Here is a 19,907-nt window from a genome sequence, read left to right as displayed (position 1 = left end):
CTTCACAGAAGACAACGTGACAGGAAAAGTTGCACATGAATCCACCAACAGACCGGAGTGTGACATAAAGATCTGATATCCTCATGAAAAAAGGCAATGGACTTATCATATTGCATGACAACAATAATCCTTGACTGGATACCAATTGACTTTAAAGGACCCAGAAAATACTCAAAGGAACACTTGAATTATATCAACTTACCTCTGAAAATCTGGGAGCAGTTAAAAAACAGTTTAAGAGGCCTACAATGTTTTGATTTGGGCTGAGAATGAATGAATGAACAAATGAATAAACAAAGAGAAAAAGAAAAATTGCTCATTTCAGATTCACTAACATCACATTTTTCTTCTCGGGGAATAACATCATTGCATATATAAAAACAAGATGGATAAAGCATTAAGGGCCAAATATACATGTTTTGAGACTGACCAAATTCTCACACATTTAAATGACATATTGAAAAACCATATCTCAGATATCCAAATCAAGTGGGGAAAAAATTTGGAGCCAAATAATGATTCCAAAATTTAAAGTAATAGTAAACACTATCAACTATAAGCACATATAGTTCTTGGTCTCAGGTTCCAAAGCAATAGTAATTTCTAATGCCACTTCTTAGTAATTATTCATGTGTATGCTTTCAGTAACTTCCAAAGTTCAGTCAGCTCAACAATAAGTATGCCTTTTTGTTAATTAAAGTAAGGATAAATGAGCACTATCAAGGACTAAAATAAAAACAAAAGAACCTGATCATGATCAAAATCCCCTCAAACTAATTCCTTATTAGAAAAATGAGTAAAGACAATTGGAGATGGAATCCATAGACTAATAGAAGGAGCTTTCTACTGAAGTCTCAAAGCCAACCAGAAGCATATAAATACTCCGTCCATTTTTTCCAATTTTTCTTGAATTTATTCCAGAAGAGATTTTACAATCTCTCAGATTTGCAAAAATTACCCTTGCTGAAGAGAGCAAAACATAATTCTTGACATATTTGGTAAACTTGAGACATTTATCAATCACTACTCTAAAGGAGAGTACAATACCCACTCCATTATCCATATATAGAAGACAGGTAAACTATTGGTAATGAGGTACTAGCATTCTAGCTTAGAATCACAAAACGGATCATTCAGGTTTTTTCTATCTACATTGGGAAAACTGTTGGAAGTTTAAGAGAAACAATTCACACTCCCCATACTATTCTTCATAGTAGGTTTCATGCATGTTTCTCTAGGACATCATAAACTATGCTTTAGTAAGCTTGTTATTTTAAGTCTGTGCATCTTAACCTTGGCAACAAGTGGATTACAACCACCACCACCCCAAAATATCCCTATACCAACTGGGGAATTATTGAAGTTGAAGTCCACACATCTTCAAGTTGCCAAGGTTAAAAACACTGCTTTAAATTAGCACAAAAAATCTTTCCTGGTTTGGATTGAAAAGTTCTAGGGCATTGAAGGTCACACAAAGTATTTCAGCATTTACATAAACTGCCAGCTACAATTTGCAAGGACACATCCAACTTTGCTTCTATTCCAACGCAGAAACATAAATATATGTAAAAATGCTATAGTGAAGCATCAGTGAAAAATAACTGATAGATTTAGGCTGATATGTGCCAGTTCATCTTCTTGTCTCATTTTCAGAAACATACATTGTCTAAGCTTCTAAGGCATTCAGGCTGAATGGCTGCATTTAATAGAGAATGCACAGAAAATGGTTGGAAGCAATTGAATTAAGGTTCTGTTATTCGTCCATTTGTACAATACGTTCTGTTTATTGACAATCTGGTTAAGGAGTCTGGAATCTGTTAAAAGCTAAATGTGTGTGATTGTACTTTGAAAAGTGTGCACTCATTTATAGAAGTAGTAACGGGAATGAATAACTCCTTAGAATGAAAATCAGATGGAAATGAACCTACATGTTCTATTATAGTATATTCCTTGTTTCTTTGGTGCTTTTTTTTAAGGGAAAGGGGACATTTAAGACACTCCAAACTGGGGTTTTAATAAACTTTGCTAAAATATTTGGCTTAGATCTCTTGACCATTATCAAGAATATTGGGGGGGGGGGTTGGATGGAAACCAAAAGATGAAATTTCATAAGAGTTTGATGCCCAGAAGGAGAAAAAACCAGTAATAAGAGAAGGAGCTCTTACATTCTGATAAATATGGAGGCCACTAACCCTTTGTTCCTTTCTGTAACCTAGTCTTGATTGTAGTTTAACCTAAAGCTATGATTCTCCATGGGGAAATAAAAGCTTTAGCTTAAGTTTTGTCCTATTTTTGATGCTGTACCTTGTTCTTAATGATGTCTGTCATCCTTTTGCCTGCTCCTATTTGTGAAATGAGGGACGCGGTGGCTCAGTGGCTAAGATGCTGAGCTTGTCGTTCAGAAAGGTTCTTAGTTTGGTGGTTCAAATCCCTAGTGCTGCATAACAGAGTGAGCTCTCGTTACTTGTCCCAGCTTCTGCCAACCTAGCAGTTTGAAAGCATGTAAAAATGCAAGTAGAAAAATAGGGACCACCTTTGGTGGGAAGGTAACAGCATTCCATGCTCCATTGGCGTTTAGTCACGCCGGCCACATGACCACGGAGATGTCTTCGGACAGTGCTGGCTCTTTGGCTTTGAAATAGAGATGAAATAAAAGAAATTCCAACTATTGAAATGCAGCAAACTATGCATGATTCTTCTGTTAGTACAAATCCAAAGCAGAGATTCACAGCTTGAAGGAGCTTGGAGAAGGCCGGAGTATAGCTGTAGAACCGAAAGAAAGAATTATTTTACTAACTATTTACGATATTTTAATAATTTATCTTGATTTTATCTTAAACTATAGCTTCGTTTGAAATCAAATTACTAGTTTGTCTAGAATCCCCCCCTCCTTTTTGAAATGCAGTCTCTCTGGTACCCCACTCCAAGAACAAATGTGACCCTTAACCTCCCCCCCAACCCTTGTACACTACATCTTGTTGAGGCATCTCCCTGTTGCTCATGCTTCTCTGTAGTATAATATTTGTATGACTGAGATATACAAGTAACAATGCAGAGGACTGTGGGTTTCGTAGCAGATATGAAGGCATAGCCTATGGCTCTTTTGCAGCAGTATTTTAATATCCATTGTTTAATCTTCAAGTTTTTATTAACAGGACAGCAGACTTGCTTATTCTGGTTTTCAAAGGAGGAGGTTTGTTATGTGAAGTGGATAGCCAGAAAAGGAAGTCCACAAACATTTTTTTTTCACCTGCAAATAAGAATTTTGAAAAAAGTTGCATAAATCTTTATGAGTATACGTAAATAATAATGTTAAATAATGCTGATTTTCAAAACAAAGCCGATTCAGCTTTTTATCCCTTTCCCACTTAAAGATTTGGTTATGCTATCATTTTGTGTGTGTCAGAATTAGGCACAGGGTGCTGTAAAGTGCTGTTGAATTAAGTACAAGTCCTGTTTTTTGAAACAGGGAGTAATTTATGATTGGGCTTCAGTTCCATAATTGCCCAGCTAGTGTGGACAATTGAGGTGCCTAGGTAGGAGAACATTGGAAGTTGGAATTTAATCAGCGGTGGGATTCACTTACCTCTCCTACCGGTTCACAAATGTGGGCTCGCACAAATTCTCTGGAGTTCCTACCAGTGACGTGCAGTCAGGTGAGGCAGGTGAGGCACAGCCTCACCACTCTCATCATGAAAAAAAAAGTAAAAGGAAAAAGCTGAGCTAGTTGCTGCCTCACCGTGGATGACTCTGCTTAACCTCACTGGTGCTCTCCCTCCCCAAGTGTAGTGACTTCCTCCCCAGGCCCCCCTTCATTTCTCTCTCTCACACACACAGCTGGATAAAACTATATAAAAATCTAGCCCAGCTTCACTGATTACAAGTTTGAAAAGGCAACGTGGCTCCACCTGCAATCAAACTACACTTGGGGAGGGAGAGCACAAGCGAGCACTGAGGAGACCACAGGAGGAGGCAGGAAGCCAGGCAAAGAGCCATGCTGTAGTACACACACTTCCCCCCAGCCTCTTTCTTTTGGAAGGCTCGGATTGGCTCCCCTCCGGCTTCTCTGCCTCTCCTCTCACCCCAGCCTGCCAGCAGGAGGTGGTGGGTGGGCTTTATTGTGTTCCAGGCATTTCCCACCCGGACAGCAGGCTGCATTTGCAATGGTGGAGGTGTTTGGGAAAGGCAGCAGGGGAATGGGGGGGGGGATGGCAGAGGAGCTACTTTCAAGCCACTGGAAAAGATATCCAATCCAACTTTTGTGTGTGTGGGGGGGGGGTTGTTTGAGAGTGAGTGAGAGAGGGAAGGGGTAGGAGAGATAGTCCAATCCAACTTGTGTGTGTGTGTGTTTGAGAGAGGGGGAGGAAGGGAGAGAGGGAGGAAGGAGGGAAAGGAGAAGAAAAAGAAAAAGAAAGAAGGAGCAAAGGAGAAAAACAAATGCTGTCGCTTTAAATTGGAACTGAGCATGCCTGGCTGTGGAATTCTGGGAGTTGAAGTCCACAAGTCTAAAAATATTTGAAACCCAGCACTGTGTCAGTGCCTCACCAGTCATAAACCTCACCGCACGTCACTGGTTCCTACATAGAATCCCCCTACAATTGAAATAGAGAATTGCAAGTTAATCATTCTGATATGGAGGCCTTAGGTCAACATTAAAAGACCAGACAGGGCATTATAGTTTCTTAAGAAACCTAAAATGCTGACTCTGGGCTACTTATAAGGGGGGAAAAAATTGGACCATTACTATATGATGCTTCTCTCAGTCTTTCTTCCCTTTTCATGGTTATATTTAATGTAATTTCATGTTCATGATAATTAACTTGTTTATATGACTGTTTTGCTTTAAGATTCTGCAGATTCCCCAGAATTATTAATGTTGAGTATGGATTTTCCTTAGGTATCATGGGCAAAGAAATGCAACCATCATTTTCCCAGAGAAAGTGATAGATGTTTTAACATGGACATTATAGCAAAAGAAGAATAGAGAGAGCACATTAGAATATCCATTTCCCTTTCCTTCATATTTTCCTTATTTAATCCATCTTTTTCTTGATATAAAAAGCCAGTGACCTATGTTGCACAGGCCCAGTTTAGTAACAGCAGCTTGCTTTTTAGTCATGTTGATTTGCAAATATCAAAACTATGTTTATGTGTCAACTTTTGAAATATGACAGGCTGAAACTCTGAGTAAAAATGAGAGCATCCGTGAAGCACAGTGAATTAAATGGTAGCCTTGAAGCTACTGGCTCTTGTGTTATTTCAGCAAAGTCTGTCAAAAGGGATTGCCTTCTGATCTGCAGTTTAATGTTTGCAGACTCCTGGTACAAGTAGAATGGAATAAAACAAAGAAAATGTTAGTGTTTGAGAACTGCCACTTGCAGTGAAATTTACCAACATAGGAAATAACTTTGAGGCAGAAGCAGAAGTCCATGTTTATAATCTTTGATATTTGATTGGACAATGATCAACATTATTTATTATAATGTATATAGAGATATATGTATATATAATGTATATAGAGATATTAGAACAACCACAGACCTCCGCTCCTTCCGTAAGAAGCTCAAAACCCACCTGTTTAATCTAGCCGGCTTGGCCTAATTCCAGCTCTCCCACCTCAGTCTGTATTTTTAAATTTCACGGGTTGGTCTTAGGCTAAGTTTTTAATTTTTATAAATTTGTACAGGGGTTTAAAGTTTAATTCGATTTTAACTATATTTATGATTATTTTTATGGTTTTTAATTTGGTACCTGTACACTGCCCCGAGTCCCTTCGGGGAGAGGGGGCGGTCTAGAAATCAAATCAAATAAATAAATAAAAATAAATAAATAAATAAATTTAGTACACCCAGGGTGAATCTTCAGTAAGGTGGTATGGAATGATTGACGAAAACTAAATCTTTAACTTTGCAAACATTTGGTATTATTCCTTTAAAAAAAATATTCAGATATAGTTGTCGTAAACAGGACCAAAATAATTATCACTTTTATATTTTAAAATTCTAATTGAGTACAGCTTTAATAACTAATTAGAATTTGCTCATAACTTTTTAATCTTATTCAAGGAGTGAAAACTTATTTTCTAATATTTTGGAGGCATGAGAATTATTTGCTGTGCTATCCATTTTCCATACAATCTTTAAAGAGTTTTCGAGACTGGAGGTTTAGTGTTAAGGCATATGGAGTAATTATGAGATAGAAAATAGCTTTCATTGTGTGCTTTGGATATCTTTGTGCTGACTTTAATAGTCAACACAGCTAGTACTAAGATATGACAAAGTAACAGTCCTGTCTCCTCTAAATAGAATTTTCATTCTGTGCTCAAAGATTCTTTCCCCTATTTCTCCAGAGAAAAACACAGGCTCCTTTTTCTATCAGTTCTACTTGAAAGCGGCAAGATTTAGACCTTGACCTTTTGGATGCATGAGCCCATGGTTATCATCTATTGATATATGACCCATATAATGAAGCATAATTTTTCATTTTCCATTCTTTTTCTTTGTTGGTTTCCCCCTTTTGTCTCTTTTAAAATTAAACCAATAACATAAAATACAAGTTCACTTTTTTATTGATAAAAGCAAAAACCTTTACAGAAAAAAATACAGGCTAGAGCACATAGTTGTTCTATTTTCTACCACACTATTGAATATTAAGTGTTTTGAGACACATGTTCTATTAGATCTTGATGTGTTTGTCATGATTTACAAGTAACCTGACAACATGCAAAATAATTGTCTTGGAAGATATGGATCACTGACATTAATTTGGAAGTATAAGTGAAAGAACCACTAGGAAGTAATCTTCATTGCATTACCTTGGTGCACACTTTGACTGTTTTTAAAATGTTAATTACATTTTTTTTCTTCCATTCAATTGCATCTGATTCTCTTTTTCTTGGCAAGGTTTTTCAGAAGAGTTTGCCATTTTCTCCTTTCCAGGGCTGAAAGTGAGTGGCTGGCCCAAGGTTCCCCAGCTGCCTTCGTGCCTCGATGGGAGTAGAATTCATAGCATGCTGCCTGATACTTTAACTACTATATCAAATTGGCTCTTTAATTACACTTATATGTATCTATTTAAGAGACTTGTTATTGAACTAGAAGACTCTCCAAGTTTAGTGTCACCAGGAAATTGCATGCTACTTCAGTATGCAATAGGATGGATAGAAAGATGGACGGTCGGAAGGACAGATAGACAGCAATTTTACTCCTCTGTGTTCAGTGCTTTTTCCTCAGATCTTAAAAATTATTCTTGTTGTAATATAAAATAGATATTTCAACGGCATCAGCCATGAGAAGGAACCCTGTTCTTTTTGCATATCATCATTGTATAAACTAGTCAGGTATGCCTCTCCGCCAGGAAAAAAAACATATTTTGGCTCTAAATACCCTCAATTATTTTCATAAGCAACCAATGCAATGTTTCAACCTTTAACTTTTCCTTTCCTAAAATCAAATCAATGCACAAAAAAAGCAGTTGCAGATAAGTGAAGGAATTATTCCACATTAATAGGCTTATACCTTTTCCCTGTGATGCATTTGTTTAAATGAAAGTTCCCTCCTTAAAGGATAAAATCTTTATTCTGTGTTCCCAAACAGTGACCTCATTTGATGATCTTTTAAACATCTTTTGTGGGGAAACCACTTTATATTTCCCAGAAAGGAACTTGCAACTCCAATTATGAATTGCTTCATTCTAAACAACAGAATGTAATCTTGTCAAGCCTCGGTATCAATACTCACATTATCAGCCCTGTCAGGTTGTGCTCATTTTGTGGGGGCTTCAATTTCATGCCGTTTTAAGCAATTTCACCGGTGAAGCGCAGGGAGCCACAATATCTTTAATGGGAAATGGAAATTCATAGCAAAAACTTATTCAAATCTCATTTGAGCTCAGCACGAGCAAAGGCCATCATGGAGCTGTGGGGAGAAAAAAGAAGGGTATCTATGTAATTATAATCTGCTCCCACAGCATCTTTTCACCCCTCTCACCTGAATTGCTTTTTAATGGAGAGTTGTTTCAGCTGATGCACAGTTGCCTGGGCTCCTGGATTAGCACTCAACAGAAAAATAAAACTCACAGTGAATATATGTACCCTCTTGAATATTAAGGCAAACCTGATTGGCAACCGAGTCCCCTCCGGACAAGATGGACAGCACATAAATTCAATGAACCGAGTTGCCCCAGGTGAAAATAGAGCTGCATTTTAAAAGTTGAGGGGGTTGCTCTATACATTTTCTTGGAATCCAGCATCTCTATTTAACATGGCCTACAATCTCTCTCATCCTCCAGTCAGAATTTGAGCTCAATTGTGTGGCTCTGCTGGATGTGGATACGCCCAGCCTGAGAAAATATGTTTCTATTCCCTTGAGCATTTGTTCTATATCAGTAGCAAAATGAGTTTTGGGCTTCCTAATACTGAATGTGGAGATGCTTTTTGAGGATTTGTTAGGAGATCAAGCAATATATGAGGAAAAAATGCTTTCTATCTTCAGTTGCTAAAAAAAAAAAAAAGTTTCACAAAATCATGTTTGGTTTAATCCTGAGGATTTTCTACGGATCACCTTTCCCCCTCCCTCCCCCGAAACCCAGTTTGGCTTGTTTATTTGTTTTTAATATGTAACTTTCAACTTTTTTATTTATAGTTAGGTATCTGAGACTTTAGGGTCTTCCTTGAGTATTCAGGGTTTTACTTATGACTGTGAGGGTGGCAAGCCATATTCCTCAAATATGAAAGCAATAACCAGAGGACATGAATGCAATGCATTTAGAGTATCATAGTAACCCCATAGCAATACCTCCTGGATGAAGAATCATTCATCTGCGTAAACCTCTGTTCCCTTCCAACATAAAGTCATCAAGTGTAAAACTATCCTCTGAAGCATTTTTCAAAAGAAAACCAAGACAAGTTAAAGGTTGCTGCCCTGATTATGAATCATCATGATCACCATTTAGACCTCAGAGTCCTAATGTTTCCCCCCCCCCCCCAAAAAAAAAAATTAGGTCACATTTTATATCTCCAAGAGCATGTCATGGGTGCAACCAATGCCATGACACAGGTTTGTCCAGTCTTACAGCAGCAATTCTTTTCAGACTGAATAATGTAGGATACTGGTGAGCTCCTGTTCTCACTTACGTTTCTGCCAACCTAGCTGTTCAAAAGCATGCAAATGCAAATAGATAAATAGATACCACTTCAGTGGGAAGTTAACAGCACTCCTGGACATCATGCTGGCCGCATGATCATGGAAATGTCTTCAGGCAGCACTAGCTCAATTTTTTTTTTTACTATAGGATGTTAAACTAGTTTATGCACTAGAAAAGTCCAAAAATTAAATGATAACCAGTAACCAAACAATATAACTGCTTAAAGAATTTATGCGGCTAGTAGCATTCAGGATACTCTAATGTTTACTTAATCTTTAGTCACCACTATTAGCAGTCTGAAAGTTACCACAGAAATCTTAAACAATGACTACTCTGAAAGCTAACAGGGAGAACTTAAATAAGCTTATAGGCTAAAAGCTAACGAGATTTTAAAACAGCTATTTATGTAACATTACAAAAGGCATGTTAAAGACTGAGCCAGCCTAAAGGCTAACATAAGGAAAACTAATGAACACATTTTAATAGCAATACAAGTACCAATATATTCAATTGGCTGCAAGAAGAGCTTATAAGACAAGCTGAAAGGGAGCCCAGAAAAGGGGGGGTTAATTAGTGAGGGGAAAGTCAAGAGTTGGGAGAGACATTCTGAGGGAGGGGGGGAGGGAGGGAGGGAGGGAGGGAGGGAGGGAAAGAAGGAGGAAGATTAGTTGAAAATACGTATGGTTTGTTTTACCTTAATGGAAGCATACGGATTTCAGCTAGAGGCAGAGAAGAGAACTATAAGCCAGAGGAGAAAGATGAGAAATTTAGGACTGAAAAGTGCAAGGCTCAATATGCTTAAAATATAAATTTTTCTCTCACACAAATATTCCTCTGACCCCTGGGGGAGACTTAGCATAGGCTACATTAAGTTGGGAGGAAGTGAAGAGAGAAAGTTATATCCTGGTGGGGTGAAATTAGGTTTTGGAGAGAAAGGAAATGAAGAACCAAAGAATCCCTTTAGTTGTTGCCATAAAGAAGATGGGAGATCCTACACAAAATAAGATACAATAATACATAGGCAGTCGCCCTCTTCTGTCTTTTCAGGAGTTTCACCATGCATATTGTGGCTTGAGGCAAGAGGCCAGAATGGCCAGTCTTTCTGGCATTTGTTTTAAATAATTTTCTTCTTCGTGAACAAAGGGTTCATAATATATATGACTTACATAAGATGTTCATGTTCTAGTCTTTGTTTCCCTCCCAAAATTCCAGAAAGGCCATTAAGATCACAAGTCAACTGCTATATCTGACTTTATTTTTCAGTAATCCAATACAAGTTGACTAAGAACAATCCTGCAAAAGGTGCTTGCAAAACCATTTGGCATTCACACAATCTAACTGAAGATACGTCCCTTATGATTTCTTTAATATTATCTTTTTATTCCTTACTCCTGCAGAAGACTCACAAGGGTTCAATTTTTTTCCTTCTTTCTCCTTACAGTGAGGTTCCCCCATTGTAAGCCCATCAGATGTAATTACTAACTTCTTTCCAGAGCAGTTGGGTTTCACCTTCCCTTTAACACGTGCTCTTACGGTAAAGATCATTTTGGCCTCATTTCTTGAAGCAGAATATTGCAGCTTAGTAAATGTTACCAAGTTAAAATAAACAATTTGGGCAGGGGTAGACAAATCAGGTAACAGCTGGAAGTGCACAGGAGAGAAAACAGGGACTGGAAATGCTTGCAGGTCTGTTTATCCACAATGGCTGCAGTCATGCACATAACATGTTGTACAAGAAGAGATTGGTTAGATTTAGGAGGTAGCTAGGGCAAGATTAGAAAATAAAGTCCAGTAGTTTTAGAGTTGGTGTATTCTTATACTAAAGAGGAACTCAAAGATACTAGAAACCTTTTTGCAATATAATTTTCCAGCATCTAGGGCAATTCAAGGTCATGTTTCTCAAGGCGTGTCAAGCTTCTGTGGAAAGAACAACTACTGTTGGCAAACTGCAATAAAATCTCTTGTCAGGATTTTGATAAGAAAATTGATATTTTCAGGTCAATCTTGCTCAGCTGTTATAATCAGTGTTGCAACTCTGGCAAAGCTGATGAGGAACAGAGGAAAATGCAGGCACTATCATGTTATATTTACTAGGCTGCCTGTAAAATGGTGAAAGGGACCTCTCTAGATATCTGGAAAGGACCCCTGGTGGGTAAGTAATTGGTTTTTATTTCTTCTTATGTCAAATACCTGCATCTCGGCATTGGCCTAAATGATTTGATTTATATTTTGCAGATTTTGAATTAACACCCCCTAGGAAGCAACGGTTAGATGGAGGCTACATTTATATTGTTGTGATGACCACCGCTTTCAAAGATGTTCTGAGGATTTGCCTGAGCTGGAATGTTGCCTTGATTCCATTCTATCACAGAAACTGCACTAATTTTAGCTAAAACAAATGAAACAGATCTAGAGTGCTGTAATTCAAGCCAAATGAATATTATACCAGCATCTAACAGCTGTTGGAAAACATGAACAACTCTGTATTAGACACCAAGTTTGGCCCTAAGGTGGGACCCTGCGGTGCAATCTGGTGGCTTGAAAAATTAATCTTAAAGGAACTGAAACACATGCCATTCCAGCTTGTGAAGACGCACGTTACACCTGTTCCCTGGATACTGTTTAAGAAATTCCCCTTTGCAGAAAACATTATCAGAGGCTTTTAGACATTATATGTTTATAAAGGTATGGTAGACTACCAGATAGCAATGAATTTGTATGTCCTGCTATGTACTTGTGAGAGGACAAGACAACAATCTCAGCAAAGTAATTTATGAGAAGCCCCATTATGTCCTGGTGAGCAAGATTACTGTGGAATTCAGAACTGATAGGGACACGGTGGCTCAGTGACTAAGATGCTGAGTTGCTGATCATAGAAAGGTTGGCAGTCCGGCGATTCGAATCCCTAATGCCGGGAAACGGAGTGAGCTCCCGTTATTTGTCCCAGCTTCAGCCAACCTAGCAGTTCAGAAGCACGTAAAAAATGCAAGTGGAAAAATAGGGATCACCTTTGGTGGGAAGGTAACAGCGTTCTGTGCATCTTCAGTGTTTAGTCATGCCGGCCACATGACCACATAGAAGTTTCGGACAGCCCTGGCTCTTTGGCTTTGAAACGGAGATGAGCACCACCCCCTAGAGTCAGGAACAACTAGCACATATATGCGAGGGGAACCTCTACCTTTACCTTACAGAACTGATCAAGATAAAAATATCAGTCTTTGACATCCATGAGAAGGTGACTCCTAAGCTTAATGTTAGGCTCCAGAATGGTGAAGGCTGGTTGTGATCAAGGAGCACAGAAGCCCTCGATATTTCACAGCTAAGACAAGCTGGTGGTGGCCTAACTTGCCAGAGACCACTACAATACCCAGAACAAGTTTAGGAGACAAGAGAGAATCAAAGGTGTGGCTGGGCAGTTTGTGTCCTCTACTGCTGAAGGAGGGTAAGAAGGATTGGATATGACCATGGTCAGGAAAAGTTCTGCACTCTGCCCAATTATCCTGATTAAAAAGAGGATCATTATGAAAGGACCCAATTGTGCCTGGAGAAGTCATTCACAGAAGCAGAACAAATTCTAATACAAAATGGGCTTTATCCATGAGGCTTCTGAGAAGTGAGTGAAGTCTGAATTGGACTTTTTACAACTGGTACCAACACAAGCCAGCACTGAAAATAGTATTATGCTGAATTCCCCCATCTATCCATCATATCACTAAATGTCTCCTTTATCACTAGCCATGGGAAAATCACATGGATTTAAACAATGTCCTGATGCATGTTTGACAACATTGTGAAGGTTGAAGAACAGATCTTGTTGATGGCATGCAGTTGCCCCTGACCAACTATCATATAGTATCACTATTTAACAGCTGGACATTGCTATGAGGAACCATCTCATTCCTGAAAGATGTCTATTTTTACCAGGCTAGAAATGAACTGATTCTGAATGTTGGCAGTGATGCATTAGGAACCCACCTTATAGCCATGGGATTTTGTAAAGATGACTCTGTCCTCATGAAGAGTGACTCACGTATGCCAGCAATAAACCCTGGTTTCAAGGCTAAAGGCAAATGACTGGTAGTTGTAAATGGGATCTGCAGGCTGTTTGTGAAGCAATATATTTCTTTTTCAAGATAAACTGCTGAATAATGGGGTTGATGTGAAAGTCAAACTGACATGGATATGAAATGAATTTTCTATGTAAAGCTGCTCTTAAAGGCTATCTAGAAGCCACAAATGATCCAAAAGGCAGCAGAGAAGATAGTTAGGAAGATATCTTGTTACACCCATGTGCATCTCTATTTTGCAAGCTGCATTGGCTCTTAATAAGCTTCCCTGTGAATTTCAAGGTGTTGGTTATTAGCTACAAAATTCTACAGGACACATAACTGCTTTATTTTCAGGATTTGTCCATCACACACTCTCCACTTGAAAAGACACATTCTGGACCTTTCTTCTTTAAAACAATGCAATCTTATAGGACTGAGCTGTAGGCTGATGGTTAAGACCTAGCTTTTCCCTGGGCCTTTGGATCCCAATAAACAAGAGTCCTTCTTTTTAGGAGTGACAGTTTACTTCAACTGTTTTTGCTATTTATTGTCTAAGGTAAAGGTAAAGGTTCCCCTTGCACATATGTGCCAGTCATTCCTGACTCTAGGGAGTGGTATTCATCTCTGTTACAAAGTCGAAGAGCCAGTACTGTCTGAAGATGTCTCCATGGTCATGTGGCCAGCATGAATAAACGCCGAAGGCGCACAGAATGCTGATACCTTCCCACCAAAGGTGGTCCCTATTTTTCTACTTGCATTTTTACGTGCTTTTGAACTGCTAGGTTGGCAGAAGCTGGGACAAGTAATGGAAGCTCACTCCATTATACAGCACTAGGGATTCAAACCGCTGAACTGCCGACCTTCTGACCAACAAGCTCAGCATCTTAGCCACTGAGCCGTCGTGGCCCTATTTATTGTCTATTTGATTTTAATAATACAGGTTGCATTTTGTATTTGTTGGTTCTTATTCTCTGAGTTGGACTCAATAGAGAGGCAAAAAAATATTCAACACACGTCTCAGACAAAAGCAGGAGGCTAGTGGATACTTTGACTCATACAAGGTGGAACAAGATAAACATCAAGGCATTCAAGAGTTAAAATTACCAGCTGGAATCCAGAGCTAGCAGGCTTGGTAACAAGGAACTGAAGATGGAGGAGGGAGGGGCTAAAGAAAAAAAATCAATACCAATTAATGTGGGCTGTGTGTTCCCCACGAGTGGCCTGCCTTCTGCCTCTCATCATATTTTTGAACATAGCGTGCTTTCTTTTTTTTTTCAAAAGTCCACGCCTCACAAATTTCTCTAAAACAACATTCCCTTTTATGGCACACCATGTTCCAATCAGTGCCTTCTCTTTATCACCGTGTCTACACAAATTGGTTTATTGTATTGTTGTGCAGCTTGAATACAAAATAAACATTAACTTACCCTTGAGTTGTAGGGCAATCCTGAGAACTAGAGCTTTCTTGGCGGGCACATTTTAACTTCATTTAGTAAGTCTAAACTACGTACTTAGTTATGTTTCCCAAATTATAGACTTATCAGGATCTCTTTTTCTTGTCAAAACTGGATACAAGTGGGTGAAACTGTAAGTAGACAAGAAATAGCAAAGACATATTTGTTCAATTTCAGTTTGATGAAATTGCAATATAAGGTTTGGCTTGTAATATACAGACATTTAACATTTGTCCTCCAAAAAAGAGGATATTGTAAGTTCAAGAAGGTCAGGAGCTTCTTCTGAACTGTGAACTGCTTCAAGGAACATCAGTCACTAACTTAGCATTTGATTCATGTCCTTAGATTCTGTACCCAGCACAACTCTGATTCTAGAGGTAATGTTTTTTTTTTAATTCTAGTATGGGTGTGCAGAATTTTATAGGTTGATTCAATCATGAAGTTCTTTATGTTGTATAGACAAGACAACCATGAAAAAAACCACCCATTCATTAAAAAGCTGTGAAGGTGCCACTGATGACAGCAAAGCCATCCAGAAAATAATTAAAATCTGCTAACAGCGCTTGTAACACATGCAGAATATTCAGATTCCAGCTATAAACTGGAATATGACTGTACACCGCCCCGAGTCCCTTCTGGGAGGGGGTGCGGTCTATAAATTAAATAAAAGATAAAGATAAAGATAAACTACATATATCAACTATTGAATGGAAGATGTGGAATACGTTTTTGAGCCTGGCAATAGCTGTCTAAAGGTGGTAATATGATTGCCTTTCTCTCTAAACATATGAAGCAATACTAAGCCATGCAGGCAGATGCTACAGTAACATATTGGAAGACTCAATACATCTAATCTCAAGTCTCTTCAGCAACACCCCTCTTTATGTCTGTGAAAAACTTGTATTGTGTCATTGCCATCACATTTGCCCTAAAATGATTACAAGTCTCCTTCAGTATCTCTACAACTTGTCTACAGTAAGAAGCAGCCTCAACATTGTACTGGTGTTAATAGCCTACCACTTCAGAAAACTCTCTCTCTTATCAGGCATCATGGTCTCAAGACTGATATTTGACATTAGGGAGAGGTCCTGTGTAATCAAAAAGTATAGCAATATAATGCATAGCAGTTTACCACCTCAAGCCAAAGTTCAACATGGACCTTTTCACAATTCAGCTATTTCAGAAGTAAGTATTTATTATATCCCTTGAAGTTGTCAGCAATGGAGTTTTGAGCGATGAATCCCACAAACCTTGGGTCTGTATATTTTTTTCACAAACTGAGCCAAGGATTTAGCACCATTTTCCCCTCATATCACATTATATGTCAGGGCTCCAAGTAACACCCCTAACGAAAGAAGACTCCAAGTCTTGAGTTCCCTCAAAGTTCCATTTTATTAGCGATGTCATATCAGCACATGTGGGAAAACCTGAATCTGAAAGCTTCCAGGTTTTCCCCACCCACTTGAAAGTTCAAGTCTCTGCCCAGCACCCACATGTCCATCACATGGTCCAATCAGGCACCGTCCCAAATGGAGATACCTCTCAGGCACACCACTGCAGGGGCAGGGCAAAATGTCCTTGACTCTTGGAGAAAGGAATGTTATTTTGACTATATCAATCACACTCCATATGATTCCCCCTTCCAATTTCCCACAGCTTAAATGTGGCAGGCCTGAAGGCCCAAATCAAAAGATGGCTTCCAGGCCTGACATTATAGTTGTCCTCTTTCCTCAGCATATCCATAGCATAGACATAACTTCTTATGCCAACTTTTGTTTCCTAACAATGTTTAAAATCCAAAGTGACAGATCTCATACAAACTTTTGACTGAGACAATGGAGTTAGAACATGTTCTTTTATTTACATTAGAAAATATAAATAAGCTCCCATACTTTCATTTTTTATAGCACTGGCCCCATTTCCTTTTTTCTAGGGGGGGGAGGCTAGAAAGTAAAACCCGCCTATGTCACATCATGCTTTTTCCTTATAATTTCCCCTTCTTTTGCCAACAGTGTGTTTGGAGGAAGTACTTAGAACAGCAAACAATTTGTGCGCCCCACATCCATTTTTTGACACTTTTGCTTCAAAGATAGATCGCAGCCAGGGGTGGACTTATAATGATAGAATTCATAGAAATTATGTTTGGCCTGGAAACTGTTGGTGTTTTTCATTCCACAGAAATTATTGTTATGTAACTACACAAACAACAGTTCTTATATATAAACTAAATTATATTTAATTTGTGGTTTAAAAAGGCCTCAACTCTCCTGCCTTTGAGGGTTACATCAAGATGTTCTTCAAAAACCCGAACTACTGAAAAGTCAGCAATCTTTTCTGTGAAAATGCTCATCCTGTAATGGGGATTTCTGGCTTTAGTACTGATTTCTTGTTTTGTTAATAACCAGCTGTCTAACCAATACAACAGGCAACCTGCAAAACATCAAAACTCATCAATTACATTGAAATCAAGCAGATGGGATCCTTTTTTGTGTACAGAATTTAGCTGAACATTTCAGTGCTTGACCTTTTTTCTGTTATTCAAATTTTTATTGGTTTTTAAAAAATTTACAAGGAAAAAGGGTTATAGGGTTATAAAACATTTTGACAGCTACATCGTGTGGGGGGGAGAAGCCCCCCCCCAGGTCTTGCAACTTTTACAAACAATAATAGAAAAATATCAGCATTTACCTAAGTATTAGCAGTTTAAAATTTGACACAAAATCATCAGCATGTTTCAATCATTTGTTTTGTATCACTTCCATAAAAATACATTGTAGCAACAATTGCAATAGTGTTCCAAGTCACTTTTGTGATCCGAGTCTTCTAGCTGTTGCATCCTCTCTCCCATCCACCGGCTGAGCCTCAGCCCCTCCCTCCCTTGTTTCTTGTGTAACATCTCCCATTTCACCTAAAAGAGCACTGTGTTTTTTAGCGAAAGCCTCTGCTTCTACTGGTGTGTGAATTCTAATTCTGCTGCCCTCCCAAAAAATCACCATGCCTTCTGGAAATAGCCATCTAAACCAGACCCCATTATTATATAATGTTTTTGCTAAGAAGGAATATTTCCTTCTATTATCTCTTACTTTTTTTGAGATCTGTTTAAGAATGGTTATCTCTTTATCTTTATATTTTAGTGGTCCTCCCCTTTGAGCGCCTAGAACCTCATCTCTTGTAGTTTTTCTAAGAAATTTGATATGAACTTCCTTTGGAACGTTGTGTGTTCTTGCATAGGCCGAATTAACCCTATAAATCAGGTCAATGTCCCACCAGAGCTGTTGTTTATTAACCAGAGTATTAATATACTCTGCTAGTATTGTGGTCATAATCTCCTTGAGATCTTCATTCTCAACTTCTGGCAAATTTTGGAACCTAAGAAAAAAAGACATCCTTTCAAATTCCATTTTTAACATCTGATTCCCAAATTCTGTATTCCCCCTCTGGATTGTCTTCATCTCATCTCTAATCCCAACCGCCCCCTCCTCCAGCACACCAATCCTCTGTTCATTCCATGTGGTTTGCTGGTTCGTCTCTCTGAGCTCTTCCTTTAAGTCCTGCAATTGTTTTTTTAATTTCGCCCTGTCCCTTTAAGATGTTTTGAAGCATCTGCTGATAGACAGGTCTTTTGCACTCTCTTCAGAGGCTTTAGGTTGTAGGAAAGATCCCATTTGTGACTGGTGTGCAGGGCTGGACGTTGAAGATGTTGGGGCCGACGAGGCCTTACCAGGTGGCAATTTCTTAGGACCCATCATGAGGCTCAGAGTTAATTGTTATTCTGTACAAAGAAATGGCGTCTGTAGGAGAGCACAGCCAGCAGGGATCACCAAATAAACAGGTCCAGAGGAGAACAAGTCCTCTAGCAGAGAGGTTAAATCAGTTAGGTGGGTCAAAATATTCCAAGTCCAGGGGGATAACGTGTTTGAAGAGGCTCCTGGAGGTCTCTGGGGTGGAAGTTAGTTGAAAGCCATAAAGTTTTCCAAGGGAGGAGTCTCATTCATAAAGACAAAGAAGAAGGAGGAAGTTGGCCATCGTGGGTCAGCCAGTATAGGTGATCAGGAAAATAACAAAGTCAAAATTTCCATAAGTAGTTTTAAAAAGAATCAGTTCAGCCATCCTTTCTCTCACAATTGTAGCCAAAGAAAAAGATTTTTTCCCCATTATTTAAGGGAAGTGAAAGTGGTTTTAAAACTTTCTATCCCTCCCATGAAGGGGAGGGATTTTTCAAGCGCTGCTTTTCCGAGGGGGGTGGAACTCCCCCCCTCCAATCTAAACTCCTCCAGAGGTTGAAACAAGCAAGGCAGGAAAACTGCAAAACCGTCAGAAATATAAAAATAGTAAAAGACCTGGGGAGACCCCTCGGCTCACCGCTCTTCAGCTGCTTCGTTCTAATTGATTATTTCCTTCAGGCTGCATACGGAGAAGCCCGCGGTGGCATTCCGCATGCTCCCTACACTCCCCGGCTCCTGGGGCAAAACTGGAGACCCCCCCCGTGGCCGCCGCCGTTCCAGGGGGTCCCAGCAAGCCGCCTCTATGGCAGGGCGCCTTTCCCAGGCGCCCTGTGCTCCCCCTAGACTTTGGGGGAGCCCAACGGAGCAGCGAGAAGGCAGATGCGGGCGTCCGTCTTCTTTGGCTGCCGGAAGTCATCCAGTGCTTGACTTTTTAAGACCACACCTCCCTGTTCTCAGTTTTGACCACTCATTGTAAATTACTATCCCACTACATTTCTGCACTGCTTGAAACCTTGCTGTCAACATGGTTTAGAAATTCATCAGCATTTAAATCACCTCTATGCCTCCTAATAAAAAAAAGAAGATGGCTCAGCTCCTACTCATCCATCTTCAGCTGTATAAAATTGTTTGGTCTTTCATATCATTAGAAACAATATTCAAAGAATTCCATATCAGACCAGGAGACCCAATGTCATTAGTAGCCTCATATTGTAATGAACAAGTACACATTTAATTTTCAGCAACTAAGATCCTTGGCCATGCAAATAGGAAAAAAGGCCAGGGAAATGATTGAAGCCTGGGGAAAGGGCCCCTTGTCAGTGAACAGGAATGCTGATTTACCACCAGCTTATCAAGTACTTAGGAGCTGAGGGCTTGGCAGCACAAGGAAACAACAGCCAATCACCAGCCATCAACGCACCAATCAGCCAATAGCAAAGCACCACATAAGCATGACTCATAGAATTGCCCAAAGCACATATTCCAGTAGAGAGAAGCTTCTTGGAACCTGAAATTCTACCAATATTTATTTCTGT

At 39.2% G+C, this 19,907-nt stretch overlaps 1 long non-coding RNA gene across 1 annotated transcript; it reads right to left on the bottom strand.

The window, feature by feature from the left end:
* Positions 1 to 206: 206 nt before the first annotated feature.
* LOC309396978 lies at positions 207 to 19,692 on the bottom strand. The gene is made up of 4 exons (XR_014176186.1): positions 19,429 to 19,692; positions 14,621 to 14,778; positions 7,740 to 7,916; positions 207 to 2,763 (listed from the first exon to the last, which is right to left on the bottom strand). It is a non-coding gene; the product is annotated as an uncharacterized lncRNA (long non-coding RNA).
* Positions 19,693 to 19,907: the final 215 nt, after the last annotated feature.

Source organism: Natrix helvetica (genome assembly GCF_964273705.1).
Source record: "Natrix helvetica genome assembly, chromosome: 1".
Taxonomy (NCBI): domain Eukaryota; kingdom Metazoa; phylum Chordata; class Lepidosauria; order Squamata; family Natricidae; genus Natrix; species Natrix helvetica.
This window is presented reverse-complemented; position numbering and strand designations above follow the sequence as displayed.